The following is a 15,377-nucleotide window of genomic DNA, read 5'->3' as shown; positions in this document are numbered from 1 at the left end:
TATCTTTCTGTTGTTTTTAACTGTAAGCAAATTATTTTTGTTCCTTAGCTAAATCAGATTTGTTAAAACTAGCCAAGTAGGTCCCAGCAGTACATATATAGCTACAGTGGGAGTGTGGCCTGTACATTGCAGACAAGGTGTCTAATAGAACTGTTTTTTAATAACTCTAATTTTATTTGGAATGCTCTTAATTTCTTAATTCTATATATATCAGTGTGTTTTAGCTAGTGTTGGCTATTGTGACCTCTCTGCTTTACGAGTATCTCATGGTTACATCTTTAAACAAAGAAATCTAGCTTCTGAGTATCTCTATACCACAAAAATGAATCTCTTGCTGCCTCTTCCTGTTGTTTTCTCAAACCTTCCTCCCATTTTTGCTGTGGTTTTAAACAATCAGTGTCTCTATTTCCAGCCCTTATGGTAATCTGGCTACCAAAGCCCTCCAGCTTCTTTCACTGCTATTGTCAGTTTCTATAACTTATCTAAATACCTCTTCCCTCCCTTTGTTTTCCACAGATCCAAATACTGAGTGCCCACACATCCAACCAGTATTACTCTTGGGAAACCTCCCTTATTATAATTATCTCAGGTACATTTTAAACTGATTGGCATTGCCTTATTTTGCCTTGCCATTGGTTTTCCTTACCTTAAATCATCTAGTTAGCCGTAACTAGCTAGTTGTTTAAATTACTGGGATAGCACTGGACTTAGAACACTTTTTGTGTGTTTTTACATTAAGAGGACTGAGTTTAATCACCTAGTGGCAGTAGGGGGTAGCCTCGTCTATATGAGTTGGGAAACACACTGGAAGAGTTGTGAGTGTAGTTGTTTATTACTGAGCTCATTCCCACAGAGCTCAGCAATGCTTGGTGACCTCATCTATGAATCCAAGGTGTTTTCACTACATCCAGAGCCATCCAGGTGTAGATAAGGAACTTTACTGTAATTTTCCATTGGAACTTACTAATTTAAAGGATTGATAGTGTTTTGCTATATTTTCAAAGCATTTAAGCATCTGTTTACCTGAAAAAATCACTCTTTTGTCTGTTTGCTGGTTTACTGATCTGTCTTGATTTAAACCACCTTGCAGAAGGGTGATGCAGCCATGGGCTTAGCTGTCTGATGCTTGTTTGCACTTGAGAGTTACTTCTGCTGTGCTTTTTTCTAGTCTTGTAGCAGAAGGTGTTTGCCTGGTTCCTCTGAGTTGGGTGCATATAAGAAGAGGTGCTCACCACGCAGGAACAGTAAGTAGTGCCCTGTATAGTAGTAAATGCTTTGACTGCAAAGTTTACCTGAAGCTAGCACCTGGGACTTTCAGATATAACACAGTAAGGCTTTGAGTAGAGTTAAACTTAGGGCAGCTAGTTTGCACTCTGAGCAAAGCTAACAACAGATGATAACACTGCTAGCCTTAATCCAAGAAACTACACAGGTGACCCCTGTAAAACCAAGCCCCTAACCCATAATAGATCAACCTTAATACAGATCCTGACAATATGGATATGCATTTTCCTAATGTTTCTGTGGTCCCTTTTAGCAATTGTTTCATGTACTCTGAAAACCTCTTAATCCTTAAATAAACTAACACAGTATGCGAGACACGTGCTGTACATCCATAAGTTCCTTGGAGGCTAAAATCTTGCTTACTAACAAGGTTGTCAAGAAGACACACTCTGCATCCCACTTTTACATTCCACTCTTCACAGACAGAGAACTTTTCATGCTGAGGCACTTAAAAAACCTTCCCAAACTTCAAAACCCTACTTAGCAATCCAAAACCTATCCTCAGCAGTCACTAAAGCACACATGAAAAACAACACCTAACAACACACATAAGCCTAGAGTCAATGGTCCTCAAAGAAAAAAGCCTATAAGGCAAGTAAACACTTTACCTACCACTTTTGTCATAGGGGATTCTATTGTACAATAGACAGATCCCCTTCCCACCAGCCTTGACAAGGTGAAGATAATGGTTTGTTGCCTATCTGGAGCTAGGATCCCTAATATCACATACCCATTTAAGTCACTACATCACATGTACTGCTATGATTCTATTATGGTCCATGTGGGTGTAAATGAACTGAGATGTACCTCATTGGACTATATGAAAAGATATATTATAGATCTTTCTGAATATTTGTTGCAGACAGGTAAGTGCCTGCCATTGAACAGCAGTCTACCATCAGCTAGGATGATGCCTCATTATGAGCAGTAAATGATTGATTTTAACAATTACCTTAGTTTCTGGTGTCACTTCAGGGGGATTTAATACCTAACAGCATGGGAGGATATACTTACCACACCACATTTCTTTGTCAAAAATGGTCTGCACCTAGTACACTTGCTTTTGAATATTGGCTAAAACTTTATCCAACCCCTTAGATCTTTTTTTGGCAATGTCAAAATGACAAAACTACCAACACAGAAAAAAAATCAAAGCAACCTTAATGTGCTACTCCTCAGTCTGCTCTGTGCTAGGAGCCTAAATAAGAAACTCCACCTCCTGTAAGCTGTCCTCAGTCTGGAAAATGTAGACATCTGTGCTGTTACCAAGACTTGGTTTAAAGCCTTAGAAAGTACTGCGGCAGTGCAAGGTTACAGTACCTTCTGCACATTTAGATCAAAGACAACACAGACGGGCTAAAGGCAGAAGTGTCTCGATTTATGGTAGCAACAAATACAAGTCATGGCTAGTTAAATAGGATGATGTCCTAGAGTTCATCCACATCCAGGTCTCCATAGACAAGTTTAAATAACATGTCCTTGCCATGTACAACTTGTATCTGGACCTAATGTAGACACTCAAGATCCAGCAAAACAACCTATTCATAGGAGACTTTAACTACCCCTCTATAGACTGGAAAAAGTACTCTGCCTCTAACTCATAGATGCAATGTTTCCTGGACTTTGTCAACACAAATACCCTGGATAAGATAGTTTTCACTTCACCAAGGGGCACAGACATACTAAACCTGATAGTAACCAGCAGGGTAGAGTGTTCTCCCTTCTGTATCGCATTCTCTTTGGTGAGGTTGTATAACAAAGCTGTTTCCCTTGAAATAAAAATGAACCTGGAAAACCTAACTCAACCAATAGCTGTTAGAAACTATTCTCCAGCTAATTACATCCTGTTAAATGGAAGTTTGTTAAAATGCAAGTCTCCTGCAAACCCTGTGAACATAGCTGTCTATGCAGAATTGTTCACAAAAACCCTATGCAAACATGTAAATGGCTGCATTGAGGCTGCCTTGCCTACCAAAAGCAAACCCATATTTAACATCAAAAACAAATCTCACTAGTGGACTCCTAACCTTAACAGGGTATATAACAAAAGAAAAAAGTCATGGCCAATCAGAAAGAGCAGTTGTGACAGAGACAAGCCCTCTGATTCAACTAAACAAAAAAACAAACAAACAAAAAAAAAAAACAGAAAGTCTAATAAGGTCCAAAAAAGCCAATTATGAGGTCAGGGTATCATGTCAGGTTAAGGACAATCACAAAGCCATCTTCAGCTATGACAGGAACCTTAAAGGTAGCACACAGATGTTATAGTACCACTCTACACAGCCCTTTTCAGACTCATCATTGAATGCAATGCCCCCCCCCCCCGGCATGTACTTAACCAGGCACCTGCAACAGGTGGAATGGCCACAAATGTTTCTCATCAACAGAATCCAGAGTATGAATACCCTGTCCTACACAGATTGTTGTAAGACCCTGTCACTTTACTCAGTCTCCTATAGGGTTATTGACAGGTGATCTTTGTCTGGCATATAAGACATCCTCAGACCTAGTTCTGATGGACTTCTTGCACATCAGCAAATACAAACAGCACTAGGCACACTAAATAAAACATGTTGGAAAGACTGATAAGTGTCTCAGAGGATCCCTGCAGTATGGAATAGGCTCACCATCCACATGAAGTGGAGTTCATCCCTGACCTTTTTCAAGTGAACTTTGATCATTGGATGGCAAATCGTAAATTCACCCTTAGTTTGACCTCCATGTCTCTGATGTACAGAGGCCAGCAGTAAGTTAACTAATCCCAAACTAACATGCCCCCCAACACAACCCTTAGCTATAGCTACCTCATTACTAAGATAACCCCACCATATAGGCATCCAAAGCACACAAGGACAAAACTGGGTTGGGTTGCAAAGCTAGGCTTATAAAGACCCTTGTGGTGGATAGCTTAGTGCAAACTTATGAATCTATAATATATGTAAGTTCTGTATATATATATAATATATATATATATATATATATATATATATATATATATATATATATATATATAAACATATATATATATATATATATATATATATATATATATATATATATATATATATATATATGTGTGTTTTCTTAGGCCTTAGTCCATTATTTCTATGCCAGTCTCATCAAGTGCTGTTATGAACATTCGCATAGCTCAAAGACTTTGTACCATATCAAGACAGTCTCAATAGGAGGTACTGTTTGAATCTAAGTTTAACCTTGTACAGAAGTAATTCATCTATAGAAATGAATCCCCCATTAAAATTCTAGGGAATGACATTTATGACAGGATTTTTTGTTCTTATTCTCAGGGATAACTGTGAAGTTGATTGTCACAGAAATAGAGCGATTTCAGAATTTGAAGGAATCAGCCTCCACTGAAGAAATGGTAAAGGTAATCATGAAGTTGTGCTTGTCCACTATCCTATTTAAAAGGAATATGATGAAAATCAAGCAATTATAGATGATGCTGTTGTTTTCAAGATATTTGCAATACATTTTCCTTGCACAACATCTGTAGCTTGAGCCTTTTCATTTTAGTAGATTAATGATGTGAATCCTCTTTTGCCACCCAGTTTATTCTCATCAAAATATATTTTGAACCATTCTACTGGTAGTGGCCACTGATTTCAAAAGAGTCTGCATTGTTCTAGCTTCACAGTGTTTAATAGGTGTGGCTTTATGGTGGAATTTTAATGAGATAACACTATGTAAAAAATGTCACTGATGCTGTACTGGTCCCATTTTAATATCCACTGTCTCCTTCCACTTCTGTACTCTGAACATTTGGTGTAACTGACATAAGTGCAGCATGACGGATGGTGTCCCAGGCTGTGTCATACGTGAGCTCCAAAAGGAATTAACCCTGCATCTTAATACCCTGTTCAGTCTCAGCCTCTCCACAGGATATTTGCCCATAGAATGGCGCACGGCAACGGTGGTCCCACTACACATGGGTGGGGCCACAACTGACCCTGGGAACTACCGACCAATAAGCCTGACCAGTCTGATCTGTAAGGCTATGGAGCAAATCATAATGGAACTCATAAATGGAGAGATTGGGAATCTCCAGTCGCTGGATCCCACACAGTTCGGCTTCGTCAATGGCAGATCATGCCTTCTGAACCTGGTGGATTTCTTTGAGACAGTTACTCAGGCTATAGATAAGGGAAAGGAAGTACACATGGCTTACCTTGACCTTGCTAAAGCATTTGACACCATTCCCCATTCAGGTATTATTGATAAGCTCACCAGCCTGGGCATAAACCCTTACATCACAAGATGGATCGCAAACTGGCTCTCAGACAGATCCCATAAAGTAAGAGTAGCGGGATCTATGTCTAAACCCAGACCAGTAATGAGCGGTGTGCCTCAGGGCTCTGTCCTGGGGCCCCTCCTGTTTGGCATATACTTCTCAGAAGTACAGGCAAGCACGGAAGGGCTCTGACTGACTAAGTTTGCGGACGACTGCAAACTGTGTGCTATAATAGAGTCTCCGGCCGACATGGAGATCCTCCAGAAGGGCCTAAACGAGACTGATGCATGGTGTCAAAGCCATGGTTTCAAGCTAAATGCAAAAAAATGTGTAGTAATGCCCTTTGGAAAAAACAGAGTACCCGCAAACTACAACATAGGAGGTAATCCCCTGAAATCTGAAGAAGAAATAAGGGATCTAGGGACCCAAGTAGATAGTCAGCTTTCCTTTGATAACCATGTTGCCAAAGTGGTTAGAAAATCCTTCTATGTGACCCATCTGATCACGAAAGGGTTCGCATCAAGATCTAAGGATGTAATGGTGCCCCTCTACTCTTCCCTCATCAGACCCATTATTGAGTACAATGCACCAATTGGAATGTACCTGGCTAGATATCTCCAGCAGCTGGCCTCAAACAGTTGCCCTATGCAGCACGATTGAAAAAGCTAAAACTGTTCTCTGTTGCATACCGCCTTCTCAGAGGCGATCTCTGTCTAACGTACAGAGCCGTGTCCAACCCAGAATTGTTGAACATGCTCCATCTTAGCAAAACCAAATCTACTTGAGCTACATGCTCTAGGGATATAAACCTCAACACAACAATGAATAAAACATGCTGGAGGGATAGATTCCCTTCGCAGAGACTTCCTTTACTATGGAACAGGGTCCCGATCTACATAAGACAGAGCCCCTCACTATCACTCTTCAAGAGGAACCTTGATGAGTGGATGGGTAACAGAAAGTTCACACCGGGGATCACACCAACAGCACTACTAGATAGGGGCCAAGGGTACTAGCTGCTAGTATAAGGGTCTAGGGAACTACTAAAGGGGAGGTGAATACCGCACAACGTGGCTGGGCTAATATATGCCTTTGGGCAGATAGCCCAGTACCAACCTATGAACCTATGAGGGTAGCTTCATGCTCTTGTTCTGGGATTCACATTCAGATAACAGACTGCTGCAGATGTGCCAGTGACATCAGTGATCTCACTGCAGGTTTACATGCATTAACTTCAAAAGGTGGAATAACATCTGAGCCTGGAGGACTTGTGCTAAAATGTGATGCTGTATTAGGTTTGAAATATTCTTAAGTGTTAATTCTACATCCTCAATATCATATTCAATGAAAATGGTGAACACTGAAGCCAGCATAATCACTGATCCAAAATGGTGGTGGTGCCATTACTAAGCTGTGTGTTGCTTTATAATCATCAGAATTATTTTTCCTATCTTAAGTGTTTACAGTTGCACAAATGAACAGAGAGAACTAATAATATCTAAATAAATGTAGCTGATTCCAACATAAAGAATTGTTTGCCCTTAGAGTGTTAAGTAGTACAATATCTAGGCAAATGAAGTCAGCACTTATAGAGATGTGGACACAGCAAGGTCATCCAGCAGGGTCTTTTTTCACATTGTTTCAGCACAAAATATTTATTCTAGTTTCTCATCTTTTCCCACAGAAACCTGAGGTAATTATATCATTTTTAAGCACATTAGAAGCAAAATGAGTCAAAAGCCCAGGGTTGTATACCTTGCTTCAAACTGCTGGACATTAAATTGTCCCGACTACAAACACTTTTATGGTTAATTTTATGCAGGCAATTGGTTCTTTCCTGTAGCAGCATTTTCTAACAGAATAAAATCCTGACCTTCAGGCATATATTTTATATTACATAAAAAATATGACTAAAATTCTCCTATCACTCTTAAGATATCTTATAAATGTAATTTCATAGTGCAATTTCTATTTCATATTTCACAAAGCTTATGTGATAGTCTGATATAAAAAAGAGCAAGAAATATATTACATTTTAAAACAACTTTCTTTATCATTACATATTACTAATAGCAATAATTCTGATGCATTGTATATTTAGTTACCAGACAAAGACTGAATCTCATCATGTGGTCTTTGGATCTACTCCATTGCCTGAAATAGGTCTTTTGCTCACCATGGGATGGTATCTTGAGTCAAAGATTTGGTACCCAACAGATTGGAGAAAAAATGTACACACAAGTTTGCTTCACTAACTGATTTGCAAAATGCAACTTAGCCCAAAGAACATTAAGTGACTATGTATTACTGCCTTAGGAATTGATTTTCAACAATTGCATCAAGACTAGGACTATGCACTGACCATTTACAGTACTACACTTTTGACTTTACTCCTCAGCCCCTTACCCATGAGATTTCTGTTCAACTTATTTACACACACACACACACACACACACACACACACACACACACACACACACACACACACACACACACACACACATACACACAAAATTCCCAGGAAAGGCTGGCAGAATTTTTTTAACTCTCCACAGTTTTTGTCTTAACAAGGTAGTGCTGTTGCCATCCTTGATATTAGACTAGGTACTCTCAATCAATAGCCAAATATAAATTATAAAACTTCCCCACTGGTACTGTGCACAAAAGTCTAGAATTTGGCGATGGATGCTAGCAGCTTGACAACTGAGAATGCTAAATAATACCATCTCCTCAGATAGTAAAAAAAAGAAATACCTGCCCCAAGATCACAAAAGTCAAGCAATAAAAAATTTCCTTAGACAGTAAAGTAGTCAAGACAGCATCAGTGCATGTTAAATATGCAGAGGTACAGATAGTTGCATGAAGAATAGAAAATCATTAGTCAACTATACAAATAGAATACTTAAAAGAAAAGAAAATATAACTGACAGCTGAATAAACTAAGCTGATGACTCTAACTTATAGAATTGTTTACTATTAGCATGCCAAGTAGTAAAATAAACCTGCAGATGCATAAAATACTTTCTCTGGTAGGGACACAGAAAGGTAATCAAGTGGGGCTCTTTTTTGCATGATTTCCAGTACAAGTATGCATTCTACATTATTATTTTCCCACTGAAGCCAGTGGTAATTGTACCTTTTTTAACATACACATTAGAAGCAATAGAAAGTTGAAAGAATAGGATTTCATGCTTTGTTTCTAATTGCTGGAAGCTAAAGTTTACTGACTGTCAACTCTTTTATGATTTATTATATGCAAGCAATTAGTTCTTTCCTGCAACTATATTTTATGATAGAAAAAAACATGACCTTCACACATATATTTTAAATTACATAATAAACAAATAGTTATACAGTTCTCTTGTCACTGTTGAGTCATATAAATTGAATGTCATAGTGCAGTTTCTATTTCATATTTCACAAAGTGCAAATGTATTACATATGAGTTGGTAATTTGAAATAAAAAAAGAAACAAATGCATCACATTTCAAAATGTCTGTCTTTACCTTGACTTAACAATAATAATAATAATAATAATAATAATAATAATAATAATAATAACAATCATGCAACTTGAGGGCAAAATAAAAGCTGTATTTCCTCACCAAGACAAACTCTAGTTTGATGTTATATTGCCTCTTGGAGGCTTGAAGGACAGTTTCTGGCAATGTTTGGATTACCAAACAGTAATAAAGCTATCTCATCCAAAGTCACTAGAAAACCATCTAAATCATTTACTATACAATTTCTTAGTAATTCTAATAAGTGTGAAGAATCCCTTAGGCAGAATTCAGATTTTTGCCAACAGGGTTTAATATTTTGTAGCAACAAGCAGAAAAAGAAAAAACAACCACAAAGTAATCCACAAATAAAGTAAAACACACTTTATTCCTCTGACGTCTTGGCCTTAGCCTTCAAGGAGTAAAGAACTTATAAAACACACAGTCTATATATAGATTAGTCAAAAACTAATTAAACAATTAATTACAACCAAAGAAATAAGAACAATTAAATTAACACCCTCCAGTTAAATTATTCATTTAACCCACAAGGGAACAAGGTATCAAATTTTAAAATGTACATGGCTTCCTTGGATAACAAATAATATTTAATATTATGAGTATATAAACAAGACAAACTTATTTTTTCCAAAACTGTACCTTGAAGCCCCTCATTTTTACTATCATGATTTTTTTTAAAATGCATAGCCACAGAGCTTTCCTCTTTCTTATTAATAATATCCCTAGCATGTTCTATTAATCTGAACTTAAATGCCCTTTTAGTTTCCCCAATATAAAATTTGTTACATGGGCATCTAAGTGCATAAATCACATCTTCAGAATTACAAGTAAAATGGTTACATGTATTAGAAACAACATTATTTATATGAGAAAAACCTTTTACTATAAAATTACATGTTCTGCATTTGCCACACTTAAAGGTACCACTGGGTAATATATTACATTCAGGACTTATAAAAGGCAAGGAAAATTTACTATTCACCAAAGAATTTTGAATATACCTTCCTCTACATGACATTAAAAGTGATGTTTTCAGGTTTTGCAGGAAACTTTATTTAAAAAGCTTTTTTTATAATAACGTAAGTGTGGATATGAAGGCAGTTTCACCTGTTGAAAGTTTTGATTCTTCTGCGGATAGTTTCCATACTTGTGATTCTGATAATACATATAATGCTTATTACAAGTTGGATACTGACTGCATTAAATCAAAAAGTAATTTTATGCCTCCAGTTTTGAATAATGATGTTACACATTTAACTGATTTATTGAATTTTTCGATTGAACGTGCATATACTGAGTTTTTGAAATGTAAGCCAAATACTCAATATAATTTAAATCAGAGAGAGTGGAAGGTTTTACAAATGTTAAGTAAATCGAGGGAAATTGTATTTAAACCTTCTGATAAAGGCAACAAGTTGGTTGCCATGCATTTTTCACAATATCTTAAAATGTGTATCGAGCATTTGAATAATGATAATGTTTATGAGAAGACAGAATTTACTGTATATAGTGACTTGGTTTCTGAGTATACTGAATTAATTAAGAAGGGTGAAAGATTAGGCTATTTTTCAGAAGTAGATGTTAAGAAAAAGTTCAACACAGAAGGATGTAGAATGGCTCTTTTTTATTGTCTACCAAAAATACATAAAAGTTTAACAACACCCCCTGGGAGACCTATTGTCTCTGGGTGTAATTATTTTTTACACAATGTAGGCCTTTTTCTACACAGTTTTTGTCACCTATAGTTAGAATACCTTCCTATATGTCTGATGTTTTTGATTTTTTTAAAAAAATCAAGGATGTTGAATGGAATGATTGTCATGAGTTTGGCATAGAGGCCCTTAGATTTTTTTTGGGTGATTACCCAGTCACGGAATATATTATAGAACTTATTTATTTCTGTTTGACACATAATTTTTTTGAGTTCAATAATAGTTTATATAGACAAAAACAAGGGACGGCCATGGGGGCAGCTTTTGCCCCCATGTATGCAAACTTGGCCATGGGCCTTTTTGAATCTGAATGTTTATATAGGAATTTTTTTTTTGTAAATATGCTATTAGATATTATAGGTTTATAGATGATTTAATTTTTCTTATGCAGGATGGTGAGGCCTTTGTTGATAATTTCATTTCAGAATTATATAATAATAGATTTTCATTAGAATTTGATGGTCTGAACATGGTTGTTAATATTCCCTTTTTAGATGTTATGCTGAATATCAAAGATGGTAATAGATTGGAAACATCAGTTAATAGAAAATTTGATGAAGGTACCCAATACGTGTATGGTGAGAGTTGTCATCAGCCTCATACACTAGAAGCCTTACCATATGGTAAAATATTGAGGGTTTCTAGATTATGTAATCTGGAACATATTTGCATGCGAGAATTAGACACCACTATTGGGATGTTTAAATGGAGGGGGTACAGTGATGAATTGATTCAGAGAAGTTATGAGAAATTGTTTAATACAGGTGCTAGGAAAATAAGAAATAATGCACATAAAATGTTTATTTCAGCACCCAGCTCTGATATTAATAAACAGTGTGAGGTTTTGTATTTTGTTACTACATATGGCAGTATTAGTGTTGAATTGGTTAGGCTGGATAAACATTATTGGATTATTTTGTTTCGCTTAATAATGTGGCTTTATGGTTAGATGTTAGGTTAGGATTTTCTTATAAAAGAGGAAGGAATATTAAAAATTTTTTGATGAGTAGTAAATTTTCCTTGCCTTTTATAAGTCCTGAATGTAATATATTACCCAGTGGTACCTTTAAGTGTGGCAAATGCAGAGCATGTAATTTTATAGTAAAACTTTTTCTCATATAAATAATGTTTTTAATACATGTAACCATTTTACTTGTAATTCTGAAGGTGCGATTTATGCACTAAGATGCCCATGTAACAAATTTTATATTGGGGAAACTAAAAGAGCATTTAAGTTCAGATTAATGGAACATGCTAGGGATATTATTAATAAGAAAGAGGAAAGCTCTGTGGCTATGCATTTTAAAAACATTCATGATAGTAAAAATGAGGGGCTTCAAGGTACAGTTTTGGAAAAAATAAGTTTGTCTTGTTTTGATACTCATAATATTAAATATTATTTGTTATCCAAGGAAGCCATGCACATTTTAAAATTTGATACCTTGTTCCCTCATGGGTTAAATGAAGAAATTAAATGGAGGGTGTTAATTTAATTCTTCTTATTTCTTTGGTTGTAATTAATTGTTTAATTACTTTTTGACTAATATATATAGACTGTGTGTTTTATAAGTTCTTTACTCCTTGAAGGCTAAGGCCAAGATGTCAGAGGAATAAAGGGTTTAATATTTTATCTAATTATATTGTAATGGGTTCAGATTTGTAAAGATCTGCTGCCTCTAGTGGCCTGAAAGGAGGGTTTGAACTGTCTTTATGATTTTTGTATACCAAAAATTCTGGCTATTTTGGCATGTTCTACTTTTAAACTCATAAAGTTCAAATTGTACATAACTGTGACTTGGCAAATCATACAAAAGTTTGTCTATGTTTTCAAAACCTTTTTCTATTTCTAACATGTTGACTTCTGTGTAACACTGAACATCCTTTAACGTTATGCATGTCTTGCTTGTAATCCAAACTGTTTGTAATAATTATTCTATTACCTTTATCTGCTTTCATAACATGGATACCATTGTTATTCATCAAGACATGTAAAGCTTTCCTTTCCCCTTCTGACAAATTAAAAAACTTTCAGCCTCTGTTTTTATGTAAATTCCTCCTCAAATCAGCTTCAAAAACATTATTGAAAACCTGTAAGGTGGATGCAGCTGTGGTGTGTAAGTTGTACGTTTTCTGAATGAAGTGTATCATCACAAATGGTGGTTATTTTCAAAAGGTATAACTGAATAGTTTGCATTATGTTTATATGTTGATCCTGAATTACAAGATGGCGATCAGAAAAAAAAAATGCTTTGGATTTTAGAGTAACTGTAGTGACTGTTGCAGTACACTGTGAAGAAACTGTTTTATTCACTTCACAGGAAACCAGTATAAATGTTGACTTGAAGCTGGACAGCAAGGGAAGGAACAGGAAAGTGTGACAACTCTGATGCAGTCAATGTTGAGGAATGATAGGACAATGAGTTCCCATATGACAGAGCAACAGATGACAAAGGATGAAACTGAAGAGGATGTGCCAGAAGAAGATGCTACAGAACTTTCTATCGAATGCCTGCAGAAAATGGAGCACAAAAAATGTGCCCTCTGTTTAGAAGAAAATGAGCTAAGAGAATAGTTGCCTGGTTTAATAAACATAGATAGACATATTAAGATCAATTAAAGAAATAGACTGCAGAAGGCCAATAAAACCCTGAAAGTCAGAAGTTTGATAAAACAAATGAACACAGTAATTAGGACAGTCCATAGTCATCCATGCAATATAACATAAGTAAACAGGATCTATTACTGTGCAGCTATATTAGTAAGAGATAACATTCAACCACAAGAACACAGGGTAGTAAGGGAAAGGAAGGGGAGAAATTGAATACTATCATGAAAGTATTGAATAGAGAAAACTATAAAGCAATTAAGACAAGAAGTGTCACTGTTAGAACAGTATAGAAGAGGGAATAGATCAATAAAATACTCAGAAAGATAGATGTGATAAAAGCAATACAGAGTATAAATGGATCAGAATTTATTATGTGCTATCAGAATTTATTATGTGCTATCACAAATAATAAATAAAAAATATCAGCACAGACAGAAAAACTTACAAGATAAACATATAAATGTAAAGGAAAAGTACAAGATAAGCAATTTATTGATGACCCAAAAAAGTCTTATAGAGAATTGGGAAAGAAGGTAAAAGGAATTGAAAGACCACCAAAAAAAGAAGAAATATATACATTTTGGAGAAGTATTTATGAAGAATTTATTATGTGCTATCACAAATAATAAATAAAAAATATCAGCACAGACAGAAAAACTTACAAGATACACATATAAATGTAAAGGAAAAGTACAAGATAAGCAATTTATTGATGACCCAAAAAAGTTTTATAGAGAATTGGGAAAGAAGGTAAAAGGAATTGAAAGACCACCAAAAAAAGAAGAAATAGAAACATTTTGGAGAAGTATTTATGAAGATCCTGTGGAACATAACAAATATGCTAAATGGATAGAAGAAGTGAAAGAACGAATAAGAGGTTTATAAGTACAGGATATGAAATGAGATGATGTAACAGCAAGAGAAATTGAAACAAAGTTAAGAAAAGCCTCTACTTGGAAAAGCCCAGGCTCAGATGCAGTACCTAACTTGTGGTTAAAAGTATTAACTTCTTGACACAAAGATTTAGCCATGAGTAAGAATTATTTATATGTGCACCCTAAACAGACACCAACCTAGTTAACAACAAGAAAAACAATGCACCTACTTAAGAGTGAACCTGCAAGCTACCCTAATAATTATAGACCAATAACTTGCCTTCTGAGGACATATCAACTATATACCAGAACTGATGCCGGCAAAGTTTAGAGTCAATTAGAAGAAAACTCAATTATGGCCATAGAACAAAAGGGCAATAAAAGAAAGTCATATAGAACAAAGGGTCATTTGTTGTTAAAGTCATAGTGGAGAACTGTAAAAAGGGGAATAATCTAAGTATGGCATGGATTAACTGAAAAAAGCATTTGACAGTATACCACATTCATGGATAAAAGAGTGCTTATAAATGTATAAGATATATCCTATACAGATCGATTACATCACAGTGACCATGAAAAAGTTGCAAACTGCTTTGCAATTAAGCCACGATAAAGGACACATTATTATTCCAGGGATAAAACTTTAAAGTGAGATATTCCAGGGTGACTCCCCATCATCGCTGCTATTCTGTCTTGCTCTTAACCCATTAAGCTGTCTACATATCAAATTAAGCTATGGCTATAATTTGGCTCCTAGAAAACAACAAAGTATAAAGACTTCTCATATTCTCTTTGTCAATGATTTAAAATTGTATAGCTCATCAGACTAGGGACTGAAAGAACAAGTGCAAGTAGTCAAAACTTTTTCAGATAATATAAGAATGTCATTTGATCTTGATAAATGTGCAAAAGAAACCTTTAAACAAAAATACTGCAGCACCAAGAAAACATCAGTCTGGGACAAGAATGTGATATAAAATAATTGAGCAAGAGGGAGTATATAAATATATGGGAATTGATGAAGGCTCAACAATAAAACATGATCAATGTGAATAAAAGTTAGGAATATTTTAGATGACTTAATTTAATTCTGAAAACAGCTTTGACATGTAGGAACAAAATTCAAAC

This window comes from Protopterus annectens, chromosome 8.part0 (genome assembly GCF_019279795.1).
Source record: "Protopterus annectens isolate FY-2018-M chromosome 8.part0, PAN1.0, whole genome shotgun sequence".
Taxonomy (NCBI): Eukaryota; Metazoa; Chordata; order Ceratodontiformes; family Protopteridae; genus Protopterus; species Protopterus annectens.
This window is presented reverse-complemented; position numbering follows the sequence as displayed.